Below are 16,800 nucleotides of genomic sequence, written 5' to 3'. Positions count from 1 at the left end.
TCAAAGTTTCAAAGGCCGTTTGGCAGTCTCCATCCCAGCAATAATCCCTCGCTTCCTATGTAAGTCACGTTAATGGCTTAGCGTATTTGCAAACTTCTTAATGAACCTACGATAGTAAGTACATAGTACCAGAAAACTTCTTACTTGATGTTTTTCAGTCGGTTCAGGCGATTCCTTAATTTCATCGAATTTTCCTTTAGCCGCTGCCACTCCTTCTTTGTTGATTATATGACCTAAATAATTGACTTAACTTTGAAATAGCTGACACTTTTGGGGGTTTAACGTCAACTGGGTAGCTTTAAGGCGATTAAAAACGTTTTTTAAATTCTTCAGATGGTCTTTAACAGTCTTCCCCAAAACGATTATTTCGCCTGTGGTTTCGCCTGTGTTTGACGAATTGGCCTAGCGTTACCAGTGTCAATTTTATATTTGACAACGGTAGTTCTTCCCGATTTTCCTCCTTTTGCTACGAATATGTCACGGTATCGCCGAAGAAATTCCCTTAATTTCCTTTTCTCCACTTGATTTAGAGACTGCCTTGCAACTGCAACCATTTGGTCGAACTTGTCGTTGGAATTATCTGATGTTGTCCTCTGACGGATTATGGACGTCAGTCACGGATACACAAGTTCCTACTTTTGTATCCTTCTTGATGGCCACTGGGTAGTCATTGACATTATTAATCAGTCTTACGAGAATTTTTTTAGCAAGAAATATCCCCTCGTTGCCAAATTTGATTACTCTATATATTTTTAAAATCCATGCAAATTCATTACGTCCATTGCTAATATAATATCTTCTTCAATGTCAGCAACTATGACAGTTGACAGTATGGATGAAATCTTTTGCTTCAATTCCTAATTGTATCTGGATTTCTCCGTGAGTGTTGCGATGTTGGCATTTTCACCTGTGGCAGTCCGCAGTCGCAAATTCTAGGGGCGTAACCTAGGGGGTGTAGGGGGAGTTGGGAGTTATAACCCCCCCTTTGAGATGTACTTTAGTCGTAACTACCCCCCAGGATCATTGGTAACCTCGTCGGCCGTTGGTAGGAGTTTCTTACGGCTGTTTATAACTGACGGTCGTATATGTTCCTGGTCGCTCCGGCATCCACCAACAATGTATACTTTTTATCGTTTATTTCTCCATCTACATACCTATATACTATCTTCACGGCATTTCAAAGACGCTATTAGTATGAGAGGGTCTGGAACGGTCCAGGGTCAAACCTGCCCCCCTAAGGCCGACCCGTTCTACTTACTTTTCATGCTGGTGAGTTTCTTGATTCGTGTCATACCTGCGATGCTTACACGAACTTCGTACGTGTCCTATTTCACCACAATTCCAGCATCATATGGTCTTCGGTTTCTTGTATGATATGCCCATTGTCATATTGTCAGTCTGGTCCAGTTTGTCTTCATGCTCATCCTCTTTCACAGTAGTCCTAACTTTACTGTACCCATTAGAGGCCTGGGTAGATAATTCGTATTCGAGGGCAGCATAACAATATACATACATTATACATAATATGTACATACATTTGGTACGAACAGTTCTTAGTGGTGAAACCAAACAATAAAACTTATAATAAATAACACAATGTGCACTGGTTCAATTTCCACACCAGCGTGTGGTTTTTATATTTTTATATTTTTAATACATAGGTACTCTAAAAGATCGAGGAAGTTTTCTACAAATATCTAAATATTATCAGTTAAATTATAGTCTAATAATTGTCTGACGATTAGAGGTCTTTGTACAGTTTCGAATACACTTTTAATAACCTAAACTTACTGCTATGACTTCGCTTCTATTCGAAAATGCGTTAACGATTTCGGAGTGTAGCGTGACAAAGTTATCCATTGGACTTCGATTTGATCTGAAGCTTGTTTGGAATGGGCCGAGAAGATTATTTCTTTCTAGAGATACCATAGCAAGCGCTTATTGACCATTTTTCTCATAGTTTACATAAGGCGCGCTCCAAGTGACATGAAAACCGTTCTTCGTACTACCCTCCTCATGCGCATTATAAAAAATGCGTTCCAAGCGAACATGAACGATGATTTGTATCGTACACTGTGTTGTTCCAAGCGATCCATGTACCGTTTCGAAATCGGCAACTGAACGGTCCTTTTGATACATTCCTTCAAGCAGAAACTATTTGTACTGACTTGCTCAGTTAGGATTGTTTTCATTTTGCTGGCTACTGCTATGAAATCAGCTGATGATTCAATAATAGAATAATCCACAATCCACGCTATTCGTAGGTACCTGTGAATCTTGATTTTCGTTTAAATAATTATTATTTCTTTTTTTTTCAAATTAATCTTAAAAATATGGATAATTTATTTTTTTTCCTTTTCATAGAAGACAGCGACTTTATGTCAGATATCGATTCTGAGGAAGATTTTGAAGTTGACGTGATGTTTAATGAACACGTTAGAAATATGATCATTTCTAACCATCCAGCAAACTAATAGTAGTGGTACTGTGGTACTCGTACTGAAAATGGTTCAGGCGCAACTCGAACGTGAAATGGTACACAAATACGTTCCAAGAGGGTTACGTACCGGTAATTGGTTCGGGATCGAAAGAAAACCATTCATTAAACCGTTCATTAAACTGCCCATTAAAACAGTCCAATCGATTTCGTGACGGTTCAAGGGATCGTACAAATGCGTCGTCTTGGGACCAACCTATAGTGAACAAGTGAGACAAATTGGTTTATATGACTGTAGAAGATTTGGAGATGAGTCATTCTTTCTCATAGGAATTGTACTTGCTTGTCGCCAAAACGTTGGGAATTGTTTTTGAGACCAGATCTTATTATATTACTTTAATAGTTTGAGATGTATATCTGGATGAAGATATTTTAAGAATATTGATGGGATATCATTTGGACCCGTAGCTGAGTTTTTAATGAGGAGATGGCTTCGTTTAGGTCTAGGAGATTAAAAGAAAGATTAATAAAGTTAGTGTTAAGAAACATTTTGGGGCTGGATATGATGGTCTATATCTGAGTTATTAGGAAGATTCAGAATATTTTATTGTTCTGAACAGTACAGAAAACCTGTTTTGTGCAGAAATTTTGGTGTTGTTTTTAAATTATTAACAATTTGGTGCGAAAAATGCGATTTTTTCAAATTTTCGATTACCATTCGTTAATCCTTAATCGTTAATAACTTTTGTAAAAATTACTTAAACTTTTGTGATTGCCCCAAAAAGTTGTTGTGGTAGTCAGAGGTCATTTTTTTTGTAATAACATAAGACGTACCATAATGAAGATATGGTAATTCTACTGGTATTATTTAAGTGTAAAAGATACCGTGTTAATAATAAGTGAAAATTCAAAAAAGTATTATTCGCACTAAATTCGTAATAATTAAAAATACACGGTAAAATTTCTGTAAGAAACTTATAGGTTTTCTTAATATACGGTATGTAGGTATTAAGGAAAATAATCAAATATTGTTCGTCAACTCTAACTTTTCCCATGCGTCACGATTTATTTTCAAACGAATTAAGTCAAAACCTAAAGTGAAACGAAAGCCGATGTGTGTAGTATACCGGGTGGTGAATTGGAAAACGGGCCATAGGAAAATCAATGTAAATTTCTAAACTGTTAAATTCCTGCTTCCCTAATTACTTTACATCAAAAGTCATAAGAAACTATTTGTAGGGGATTGAAATCTACATTGAAAACAACTGTTAAAATTGTTCTATAAACAATAATTATTCACAATGTTACAAAAAATATATATAATACATTTTAAACAGTATCACGCCAAAAATAGGCCACTCACAGTGCAATAGTGTGTATAAGGTTGCATTTAGTGACAATGAAGCTATTATATTAACAATATTTTGAACTGTCACTTTTTTATTTATTTTATCATTTATTGTTGAAAACACAATAAACTTGATAAGATGCCCTCAGTTAAGGAGAAAGTATTAATAATAAAGATGTTTTCTTCAGTCAATAGTGCGGGTACTGTTAGTTAAATAGTAACGTGTGGCAAAATATGCACACACATACCTAATGTACAAATACATTATATTTTTAAAAAATTTGGAATGTATTTAAATCGTAGAGCAATTGTAACTTTTGGTTTTAATACTGATGTCAATCCTCTATAAATAGAGGCTTCTCATGACTTTTGATGTAAAATAATTAGGGAAGCAGGAATTCAACAGTTTAGGATTTTACATTGAGTTTCCTATGGCTTGTTTTACGATTCACCACCCTGTATAGTGTTAAGTATTTAATAAAACGATGGGCCGACTTTGACTACTTTATTAAAACACATTAATTTGTACCTTTACACGAGACAAGATGGACATCTTCAACATGACATCATTGCCGACATTACAGTGTTCTGTCTGAGTGTGACATTTCTTTGACAGCTCCCAAAGTATGGTATTGGGGTGTGTTCCGAAATGCCATATCTTAAATTAGTAAATATACAACATTTCTCCCCTTCTTTTTAAAGATTCAATCTGGTAGGTGCTTTAATCATTCTACCAGATCTAGTGTGTAGGGGTGATTGAATAGAAGGTGGAGCTGTAGTTGTAATAGAACTAACAGCATGCTGAGTTGTTTTTAAAACTGGTGACTGAATAAAATTATTTGGTGCAACTTCAACTTCCATGACAAGATTCTTATTACCTCTATCTAAAATTAACGACGAGCTAGCACTTATTTTTGGTTGCACCTACATCACGCACCTCCGGTAAAACACTACTACTTCTTAAATCATTTGAGTGAACAAACTTAATATTGTCCTCTATTTGAACAAGGTATGTACCAGTGGTGTCATGGCAAAATTAGCAGTGTGGGAACGCAGTGCCGGAACGCACTGCTAATTTTTGTTTACAAAACCTAAATTCTCTATTATTTTTTTTTCTTTTCTTAACCAGTGCGGGAACGGCGTTCCCACGCGTTCCCACACCATGACACCACTGGTATGTACTAAAAGTTAGGACTTTTTTAATAACACCCTTTTGCCACAGCTTAGTACGCTTATTTTTTACAAAAACATTTTGGTTTATCTTATATAAAGATAGAATAGTTATGTTATTAGATTTAATACATTTATTTTGACTTGATGGTTTTCACAAATCAAAGCGTGTTCTAGGCTTATTTTTGTCATTTGTCTGACATATCTTTCCCTTTTCTGAAAACAATGTTTTTACTAAAGCTTTTTTAATTGTTTAAACGCCCCTTTCACCCAACCCATTACTTTGTGGGTGATATCGTGGTAACTTAACAGGTTTAATCCCATTTGCCTGCAAAAATGACACAAATTCTGTAAAATTATATGGAGGACCGCTATCAGAAACTAGTTCTGTTGGAAGACCAAAATTAGCAAAAATAGTTTTTAACTCATAAATTGTTTCTGAAGCATATGTGCCATTTTTCATCATTTTGATTTCTAGCCATTTAGACTTTTGATCCAAAAGCAACAAAAAATTAAATCCAAATTTCTTAAAGAAATCAATATGAACTCTAAAAGAATTGACAAGATGACAACATGCTATTATTATTAGTAAAATTTTGATTCTGTTGACATATGTCACAAGATGCTACAAATCTTTCTATACTCTCATTCATATTAGACCACCAACAGTAGGATCGCATTAGCATTTTACATTTATACGTACTATTCCATCATGCTGTTCATGAAATAACTTTAAAACTTCATTTTGCAAGACTTTTGGTACAACTGTTTTATTCCCTAGTAAAATGCAATTGCTCTCCACAGACAACTCATTTCGTTTTTTAAAATAGGGCTCTAAACTAGAATCTAAGACATAATTAGGTCACCCAGAAATAGTAAAATCTTTTACCTTAAGCAAAATTAGATCTTTATTTGTTTCCTTGGCTATATTTTCTGCATTAAGAGGTATTTGATTAACCAAACTAAACGAATAGAAAAAATCAGAAATCTCTGTTTCATTATTACAAGGTAGACGTGACAAACCATCAGCATTACTGATAGACGAACCTTATCTATATTGAATGTCATATTGATACTTAGATAATGTAACTTAGATAATGTAACTGCCCATCGTGTGATTCTAGATGCAGCACATGTCGGGATACCTTTGTTTTTTTCCAAATATGAACTTTAAAGGTTGATGGTCCGTAATTAAGACAAATTTTCTTCCATACAGATATTTTTGAAATTTTTTTATTGCAAAAATAATTGCAAGGGCCTCACGCTCTAAATTGCTATAATTGTTTTCGTTCACAGACAAAGTACTTGACCCAAACATTACTGGTTTTTCAATATTATTTATTTTATGACTTAAAACACATCCTACACCATATCCACTAGCATCACACGTTACATAAATTGGCAGACTAGGATTATAATGGGTTAAGACACTTTCAGAGGTTAAAAGTTCTTTACTTAATTGAAATATTTCTTCACATTCTTGTGCAGAGTTTTTAGTGATATTAATACCAGACTGACACAAACTATACAAAGGTTTTAGTTTACTCGACAACATGGGGGTACATTTTCCATAGTAATTTAGTAACCCTAGATAAGACTTTAACTCTGTTAATGAATTTGGTGAAGGTGCAGATTTTATTGCATCAACCTTCTCTTGAGTAGGGTGGAAACCATTAACATCAATAACATGCCCCAAGAACTCTATTTTGGTTTAAAAAATTTACATTTTTTTTCATTGAATTTAATATTAAAATCTAAGTAAGTCTTTCTAAAACCTTTTGCACATTTTAATAACATTCCTGCAAGGATGCACCAAAAACAATTATATCATCCAAATAGCATTTAGTTTCACTCAAACCTGACAAAATTGTCTCTATAATGGATTTAAAAATGCCTGAAGCCGAGCTTACACCATACGTAAGTCTAGTATATGAAAAATGACCTAAGTGAGTATTAATAACCAACAATTTTTGTGCTGACTCACTTACTTTTAATTGTTGATATGCCCCCTTCAAATCAATGACCGAGAAATATTTTTTACCGCTGAGACATGCAAAAATATCCTCAGGTAATGTCAAAATACAATGATCTGCATCTAATGCTTGATTTAGAGTTTTTTTAAAGTCTACACACGCAAATCCTAATTTCATTTGAATTCTTTTTAGGCACCACGACTATGGGACTAGCCCAGTTACTATATGTTACTTTTTTCTTTAAATTCCAGACTTTATCATATTTGACAATTCTAACTCAACTTTTTCTCTTAATGCATATGGCATATCATAAGCCCTGTGAAATACTGGCTGAGCTCCCTCTTTCAGTTTAAGATCAACTTCAATTTTATGCGTGAATCAGGCTCGGCCTCAAAAACATTTCTAAACCCCTTCTTCAAGTCTGACACTAAATTTAAGACATGCATTTCATTATTTGTTGACATCTTTTTATTTTGACTTTATGACTCGGAATGACATAAATTTATGGACTCAGGACTACTTTTGAGATTTGATACATTAAAATTAATTTTTTTGTCTCCAATTGGGGTTAAGTATGTTTAACCAGTTTCTTCCTAACAAAGGTGCAAATTTATGACTACTTTTTAATACTACTAATGGTAAGTTGACAATTTCATTGTTTGATTTTACAAGAACATCTGTTTCACCTACTATTGACACGCCTTGACCAGTTAGAACTCTTAATTCATATCTTACAGAATATAATTTTAACTCAGGAAAATACTTATTAAAATCATCAATATGAATAACTGACCTGCAAGCACCACAATATATTTCAAAACAAACCTTCTTACTTTCAATTTCCAGCCATACCTTCTCTGGAGGGACCTTTCCTGACTCTAAGGTAGACAAAAAACCTAAAACCAATGAATTGTTGCCCTCTTCTTCTTCTGAATTTTCTTCCATTGTATTGACATTACCAGTTCTGCAGACACGACTTGTGTGCCCAATCTTCTTACACTTAAAACATTCCCAGCTTTTTGCTGGACACTTTTCTGGCTCGTGTTTCCTACCACATCTAAACATGACTTCAACTCTCTTCTCCGACTTCTTGGCTCTTTATTTTGGCTTGGACCAGGAGTGCTTTATTTTGTATTCTTAATGACATTTTTATTTTTAAATGACAACTTGTCCAAGTTTTCTGTCACACAAAACAAATTACCCTTAGCACCCATTTTTCTCACCTGACCTTTCGCAAGTTCCATTGCTAAAGCTGTTTCAGAAGCTTTGTCAAGTGTTAATTTGTCCTCTGATAACAACTTTTTTTCAATGGCATACGACCTCACACCACAAACTAACCTGTCTCTAAGACATTCAGATAAGAATCGACCAAAGTTGCAGTGCTGTGATAACAATCTTGTCACAATGATTTTCAATCTTGTCACAAAAGACTTTATACCTTCGTTTTGCTCTTGAATTGCATTATAAAATTTATAACTTTCAGCTATCACAAGCCTTTTTGGACTGAAATGATCTTCTAATGTTTGTTTTAGTACTGCAAAATAATTTTTGCTAGGTAAATCTGGAGCTAGTAAATCCTTCAGGACATTGTAAGCCTCTTCCCTTATTAACGTTATTAGTAAAGGCACTTTCTTATCATCTTCAACCTTATTACAGATAAACAACTATTGGGACCGTGCTAGTTCGGCAAAGCGACACCTGGTTTCTACGCTCTGCAACTTTATTCGCACTTTTAATTATATTGGCCAATTATATTAGTCCGGTTATTGGATAATTGTCAAGGTCATAGTCCAAAAAAATAATAAGAAGAAAAAATAAGATTCAGGTTATGTTATTAAACTATTATGTTATTAAAATATTAAACAGGTACTTGAACTTAAAAGATACAGTTTTCAGATTGTCGCATTACAAGAAACAAAGCAATTAGGGCAATACAGTCAGGAAATAGAAGATTACTTATTCTTTAATAGTGGAGGGCAAAATAGAATGCTGGGTACAGGCTTTTTAATACATAAAAACTTTAGAGCATCAATTGTCGAATTCAGAGCAATATCCGATAGACTGAGTGTTCTTAGAGTAAAGGGAAAATTCCAAAAAATTTCATTTGTAAATATTCATGCACCTTCGGAAGAAAAAGAAATAGAGGTAAAGGAAGAGTTTTATAACCTACTGGACCAAGTATATGAAACCATCCCCAAATATGATCTCAAAATAGTCCTTGGAGATACCAATGCCAAAATAGGTAGAGAGGACATATTTAAGCCTACTATAGGAAAATACAGCTTGCATCCAACAACGAATCACAATGGACACATGCTCATCGACTTTGCAAGAGAAAAAAACCTTTTAATAAAAAGTACCTACTTCCAGAGAAAGGAAATACACAAGGGCACTTGGAGATCGCCGGACGGTCAAACGGTAAACCAAATAGACCATGTTTTAATAGAGAAGGATGTAGAAAAAAGCATAATGCATATACGTACATATAGAGGGCCAGATATAGATTCAGACCACTTTTTAGTGGGAATAAAAATGAAACAAATAATACCTATAAATAGAAACAGAAACAGAGAAAAACGCATGATGAACAAGCTAGTCAGGTTACAAACAGAAGAAGAAAAAAAGGTATACCAGTTGACACTTAACAAGAAACTGGAACTTATTACAGAAAATGACAATGTAGAACAAACATGGGACTTAATTAAAAATACTTTAAAAGCCGTAGCAGATGATACTGACAAGCCAATCAAGAAACAACAAAAGGCATGGTTCGACGATGAATGCAAACTAGAAATAGAGAAACGGAACAAGCTACGATTAGAAAGTCTAAGACTGAAATCAAAAACAGCGGAAACACTTTACATAGAGCAAAGAAGAAAAACCAGCGTAATTTTACGAAATAAATAGAGAAAATTTTACGAAGATAAGTTGAAAGACATTGAAGAGAATTACAAAAATAATCTTATTAGAAATTTATATCAAGGCATTAAAAATCAAAAAAGAGAATATAAACCACAGCCCATTTATTACAAAGATAAAGAAGGAAAAATGATATTTGATGACCAAGAAATATTAAAACGATGGAAACAATATTTTGATGAATTGTTGAACGGGGAGTACACAAATAATCACAATGAAGAAGACACAGATCATGGAAATGAAGAACACATAAATCACGATAATGAAGGATACACAGACGCCATAATGAGTATGCAAAGAGACAGTACGGAAGATATAGCACCATCCCTAAATGAAGTTGAAATTATTATTAAGAATCTAGAAAACTATAAATGTCCTGGAAGTGATTCTATAACAGCGGAAATGTTAAAATATGGAGGAGCGCAGCTGACAGACAAAATACACAAATTACTAAAAAACATATGGGAAAAGGAAGAACTACCAATGGAGTGGAAGCAAGCAGTGATATGTCCTCTTTATAAAAAGGGGGACAAAGCAGAATGTCAAAATTATAGGGGCGTGGCACTATTAAATGTAATATATAAGATATTAGCAGTCCACATCAAAAACAAGCTAGCAAGAAGTCTTAACAATAGCATAGGTGAATACCAGTGTGGCTTTAGAAAAGGAAGAAGTACTATAGACAACATCTTTACTTTAAGAGAAATACAAGCTGAGAGCTATGAATATAATAAACCAACAATGGCACTCTTCTTAGATTTTAAGCAAGCTTTTGATAGAATAAAAAGAAAAGAAATATATAAAGCGTTAAAAAATCTAGAAGTTTCACCAAAAATAATAAGAATGATAAAGCTTACACTTACGAAAACAGAAAATAAAGTAAAAGTTAATAACAAACTAACAGAAAATTTCGAAGTGAAAGAAGGAGTACGACAAGGGGATCCGTTGTCATCACTGCTATTTAATGTAGTATTGGAAATGATAATAAAAGAGGCTAATATTAACAGATCAGGACATATATATCACAAAAAACATCAATGTTTGGCATTCGCGGATGATGTAGTAATTCTATCCAGAAGCAAGGAACAACTAAAAGAGGTAGTAGAACGACTAGAAAAGGCAGCTCGAGAAAAAGGACTTTATATAAATGAAACAAAAACTAAGTATATGGAATGGACCGACAAAAAATTTGAACAAGGGCAATATTTAATGATAACAACGAATGAAGGAACAATGTATAAATTTGAAAAGGTAGACAGATTTGAATATTTAGGGACCTTATTTTCTAGTAAACCAAATATCCGGGATGAAATACACAAAAAACTAATGTCAGGGAATCGTTGCATATATGCACTCAATAAAATACTCAGAAGCAAAAATATATCCAAAGCAGCTAAATTAAGAACGTATAAAAGTGTGATACGACCAATAGTTACGTATGCCTCAGAAACTTGGACTATGACAAAAACCGAGCAATCAATGTTACAAGTATGGGAAAGAAAAATACTTAGAAGGATATTTGGGGGAAAAATAATCAACAATCAGTGGACACGAAGAACAAACAAGGAGTTAGAAGAATTGTATAAGGAGCCTAATATAATTGCAGTTGTAAGATCACAAAGACTTAGATGGTTAGGACATGTCCAAAGAATGGCCCAAGTTAGAATGCCTAAAATCATGTTAAGCGCTACAATAGGTGGTAAAAAGAGAAAAGGAAGACCTAGGACCAGATGGAGCCATGAAGTTAATGATGACCTGAAGTATCTCAATGCAACCAATTGGAAAGAAAAAGCGAAGAACAAGCAAGAATGGAGGAAGATTGTAAACCAAGCCATGAGCCTGCTTGGCTCGAAGTGCTAATGTATATATATATATATATATATATATATATATATGTTATTAAAACGTACAAAATTGTATGTAGTAAATAAAATTAGTTATTAAAATGCAGTACTGCAAGCAAAATACAATTAATTAGAGTTGTGACTGCATAGCTTCACTGAGGAGGCATGAGGATGCTGAAATAGATATATAGAGATGGTGGTCCAACTCTGAATCGAATATAAACAAAAATTTGCATTTATCTGAATCGAATATAAACAAAAACCTGCATTTATCTTTTACAATTAATTAAATTTACCTTTATATAATAATTGCATATCATATCAATATTGTGGAGCAATATATAATTTTTCTTCTTCAACGACAGTAAGTATGAAATGTACGTCAATTTGACAGTTTCAAATGACAATATGAATTATTTAAGATAGTTGCAATATTTCTCCGCTATTAATTCGCGCACGATAGTTTCTTGTATCCCTTCCAAGTACTTGCACACCGCGAATACGATGAAATGTCCGAGTCTCTAGGATTGACCTGCTCTATTGAACCGATTAACGACATTTTTTGACCTTGCTTTACAATGCACAAATACTTTACACGCGGCCAGACTTCAGACGACTAATTTACGGACTTTGCCTGCTTGGATTCGATCGGGACTCGTCGCCAAAATAATGTTATGTATTTAATAAAACTATGGGCCGACTTTGACTACTTTATTGAAACACATTAATTTGTATCTTTACACGAGACAAGATGGACATCTTCAACATGACATTATTGCCAACATTACAGTGTTCTGTCTGCGTGTGACATTTCTTTGACAGCTCCCAAAGTATGGTATTGGGGTGTGTTCCGAAAAGATCACAACCCAATTGTACTGACCATGGGAGCAGTAGAAACAAACAACTTGCAAACCTATAAGAAAAAACGAACTAATTGGCCAAACTACAAAAGAATATTAAGTGAAACTATTGGTGCAATACCAACAATAAATACAAAAGAAGAACTAGAGGAATGCGTTAAAGATTTAGAAAAAACGATACAAAACGCTATCGAGGCCAGCACCACAGAAGAAAAAACTCCAAGAACAAAAGGAAGATTCAGGGAAATCAGCAATGAGCTGAAATAACTGATAAACGAGAAAAACAGGAAAAAAGAAGAGCCAACAGAACAAGAAACCCAGAGGACAAAAGAATTGCTAATGAGCTGAATAGGGAAGTCAAAAAACAATTAAACGATCATCGAAATGAAAACTGGGACAACTGTATCCAGCAACTAAACCCAAAAAAATCCGCGTTCTGGAAGCTATCTAAAATACTAAGAAAATATGAAAAACCAAACCCTCCTTTACACGGTGAAGATGGAATTGTGTACACAGAAGAAGACAAAGCGGAAGTAATGAAAAACACGCTAGAGAGAGAATGTAGGGAAAACTATCATCCCGATGAAGATCTAGACTTCACAGAAGAAGTCAAACGAAGATGTAGAATTCTAAAAATAAGAAAGGGCATATGTATTACACACACCTCCCCTGAAGAGGTCAGACAGCTGATCAAGCATACTAATGCCAAAAAAGCTCCAGGACGGGACAAGATTACGAACAGAGCTCTGAAAAATCTGCCAGGAAAAGCAATAGTGTACATAACAAATATAATAAACAACATCTTAAGACTAAGACATTTTCCTGACAGATGGAAAGAAGCTCATGTAATCATGATTGAAAAATCAGGAAAAAATGGCAAATTTCCACAGAATTATCGACCGAAAAGCTTATTACCAGCATTAAGCAAAATCGCAGAGCGGGTCATATTAGCTAGGCTAAAAGAAGAATCTGAAGCAATCGGAACAATACCTGAGGCACAGTTTGGATTTAGATCCGAGCACTCCTGTGAACTTCAAGTGCTGAGGTTAACAGAATATATCACGAAAGGGTTCAACGAAAATAAATATACAGCGGTTGCTTTTCTAGACGTCAGTAAAGCATTCGACAGGGTCTGGCACGACGGCCTGCTATATAAAATGAACCAATGTGGTTATAGTGAGGCGATGACGTGTCTTCTCTCGTCATACCTAGCCAACAGGAGGTTCAGAATTCGGATAGGGCCAACCCTGTCCGAAGTTGGGACCATGGAGGTTGGTGTGCCACAGGGGGCAGTGTTGTCGCCATATCTATATACCATATATACGGCAGACGCCCCAACTGAACTGAAGATATCTACAAAGAGCTCTTGACGAACTACAAGAATGGTGTGTGCAGTGGAAAATAGCTGTCAGTCCTGACAAAACACAGGTCCTCATGTACCAAAAAAGAAGAGGCAGGCCAAATGAGGTACTATCCCTATTTGATACCCAAATTGAATGGTCAAATCAATCCAAATACCTAGGCGTAATGTTGGACAAGAGGCTGACCTTTACAGAACACGTAAAACAAACGATCAACAAAGCTAAAGCCCTTAGGAGTCAACTCTCATCGCTAATAGGTCGAAAGAGTAAACTGAGATTTAAGACAAAGATTAGGATGGCAAATTGTATAATTTTGCCAAGACTGACATATGCCTCAGACGCATGGGGGCACACGTGTAAAACCAACAAGAACAAAATACAAACCATCCAAAACCACATGATCAGAGAAGCTCTGAATGTACCTAGATATGTCTCATTAAGATACGTATTTGGACATACGCAACAAAAAAAGTCCTGAGAATGATAGACGAAAGAGCACATGAAATATTTAACAATATCAGGAACCATCCTAGCAGATTATTAAGAGAATTGACTAACTACGACGAAAACCAAAGAACGGTACATAGACGGCCTAGACAGCAGTTAGCTGGATATAGAGGAAACCCTTAAAAATGAAAAATTGAGATAGCCACAGGATATCGAAACACAAATGTCGCGCTTCAGGCACTAAGTACCCTTCAGGTAGGTCAAATGGACCATAGCCGCGAAATGTGAGCATCGAGGTCACGTACCGACAGACGTGGGCTTGATGGCCACACCTTTCGGGCGCTCAGCCGTCGAGGAGAACAACATTTATTTTGCCAATTTGCGGGCTGAGTGACCGAGCACACATGGTCTGGACAGCGAGACACCGATTTAGATCGTTGCCTTGATGTTCGGAACACATTTTTTTAGGACACAAGTCTAAAGTAAAGTAAAAAATTAACTTAGTCATTAATAGGGAGAAAAGCTCTTCTAGCTACCAATTAACTTAGTCATTAATAGGGAGAAAAGCTCTTCTAGCTACCCCTAAAACCAGGTGGCTTAACCACATGAAGTAATGTATTACAAAGGATGTCCCATTACCCAGGGCTTCCAAAGCAGTGGCGGCTGGTCAGAGGAGGCAAGGGAGGCTTAGCCTCCCCATAAATTTTGTACACAGGTTACACTGTTTTGTTTACTTTTCTATTTTGCTTCGCGTTACAGATATCGGAAAAAGTTATTTGAACAAGTTGTTCCAAATAATGTTCTAACCCCACATACCAAATTTCATCACAAAATTCGCACTTTTAGTTTTTCATTATTTGTAGTCAAGATCCTAAAACTGGAGCGGAGGATACTGGCCGGAAAATCTCACTTGCTAATGCTCCGCGCAGCCCAGCAGCGTGTACGCAGACCCGGTCTCCTTAGAGCTGCATTATAGTTTAACGCACACGCTGCCCGGAGATTGGGCAAGGGCGGCTGATTGGCAAGCAGCCTCCTCTGCAATTTTAGGATCCTGACTACAAATAATGAAAAAACTAAAAGTGCGAATTTTGTGATGAAATTTGGTATGTGGGGTAAGAGTAATATTTGGAACAACTTGTTCAAATAACTTTTTCCTATATCTGTAATGCAAAGCAAAATATCAGTAATTTACCGTGTTTTTGGATTCGCAGTAGGCCGCTTTTAGAATTAAAAAAATTCAGTTGAGTATCTTAAAAAATGTGAAACTTCAACCTGTATGGACTGCAAAAGTTCAAATCTGTATTTATTTTGATATACATATCTACTTATAGAAATAGAATCGTTAACAAATAAACGACACAAACTTTGGTAATACACTTTTACAATTTGACTAACTATTTTTAAAATGATATAATATTATGAAATTATGAATTATGATGATATTATAAAATGTAAATACAAAATGGTCAAAAAAATGAGGCCTTAAAATAGATTTTTTTGGAGGATTTTTTTTTGCTAGTGCAAATTTGCCGAGATATTTTACAGTTAGGTATAGCCTCCCCTATGGTAAAAATCACGAGCCGCCACTGATCCAAAGTAACGTTAAGTTCAACGCCTCCCCATTCGGTATGTCCTTCGATGGGGAGGGGTGGAGGTATAGCTTGGGGGTCAGATAGGTACCACTCCATTACGGCGTGTGACCGGTTTGATCTTCGGACATGTAGGTTCCACTTTTCCATTGGAACACACATGTCATCCGGGGCTGGGGTTGATACGAGCATGTGTGTGTGTGTGTGTGTGTGTGTGTGTGTGTGTGTGTGTGTGTGTGTGTGTGTGTGTGTGTGTGTGTGTGTGTGTGTGTGTGTGTGTGTGTGTGTGTGTGTGTGTGTGTGTGTGTGTGTGTGTGTGTGTGTGTGTGTGTGTGTGTGTGTGTGTGTGTGTGTGTGTGTGTGTGTGTGTGTGTGTGTGTGTGTGTGTGTGTGTGTGTGTGTGTGTGTGTGTGTGTGTGTGTGTGTGTGTGTGTGTGTGTGTGTGTGTGTGTGTGTGTGTGTGTGTGTGTGTGTGTGTGTGTGTGTGTGTGTGTGTGTGTGTGTGTGTGTGTGTGTGTGTGTGTGTGTGTGTGTGTGTGTGTGTGTGTGTGTGTGTGTGTGTGTGTGTGTGTGTGTGTGTGTGTGTGTGTGTGTGTGTGTGTGTGTGTGTGTGTGTGTGTGTGTGTGTGTGTGTGTGTGTGTGTGTGTGTGTGTGTGTGTGTGTGTGTGTGTGTGTGTGTGTGTGTGTGTGTGTGTGTGTGTGTGTGTGTGTGTGTGTGTGTGTGTGTGTGTGTGTGTGTGTGTGTGTGTGTGTGTGTGTGTGTGTGTGTGTGTGTGTGTGTGTGTGTGTGTGTGTGTGTGTGTGTGTGTGTGTGTGTGTGTGTGTGTGTGTGTGTGTGTGTGTGTGTGTGT

General features: G+C 35.9%; 1 protein-coding gene across 2 annotated transcripts in view; it reads right to left on the bottom strand.

The window, feature by feature from the left end:
• Nucleotides 1-16,800, bottom strand: part of LOC114340544 (glutamyl aminopeptidase-like) — a 311,863-nt gene that overhangs the window by 89,168 nt on the left and 205,895 nt on the right. The gene's annotated exons all lie outside the window — the stretch shown is intronic.

This window comes from Diabrotica virgifera, chromosome 3 (genome assembly GCF_917563875.1).
Source record: "Diabrotica virgifera virgifera chromosome 3, PGI_DIABVI_V3a".
Classification (NCBI taxonomy): domain Eukaryota; kingdom Metazoa; phylum Arthropoda; class Insecta; order Coleoptera; family Chrysomelidae; genus Diabrotica; species Diabrotica virgifera.
The sequence above is the reverse complement of the archived record's forward strand: the minus strand, read 5'-3'. Positions and strand labels throughout refer to the sequence as shown.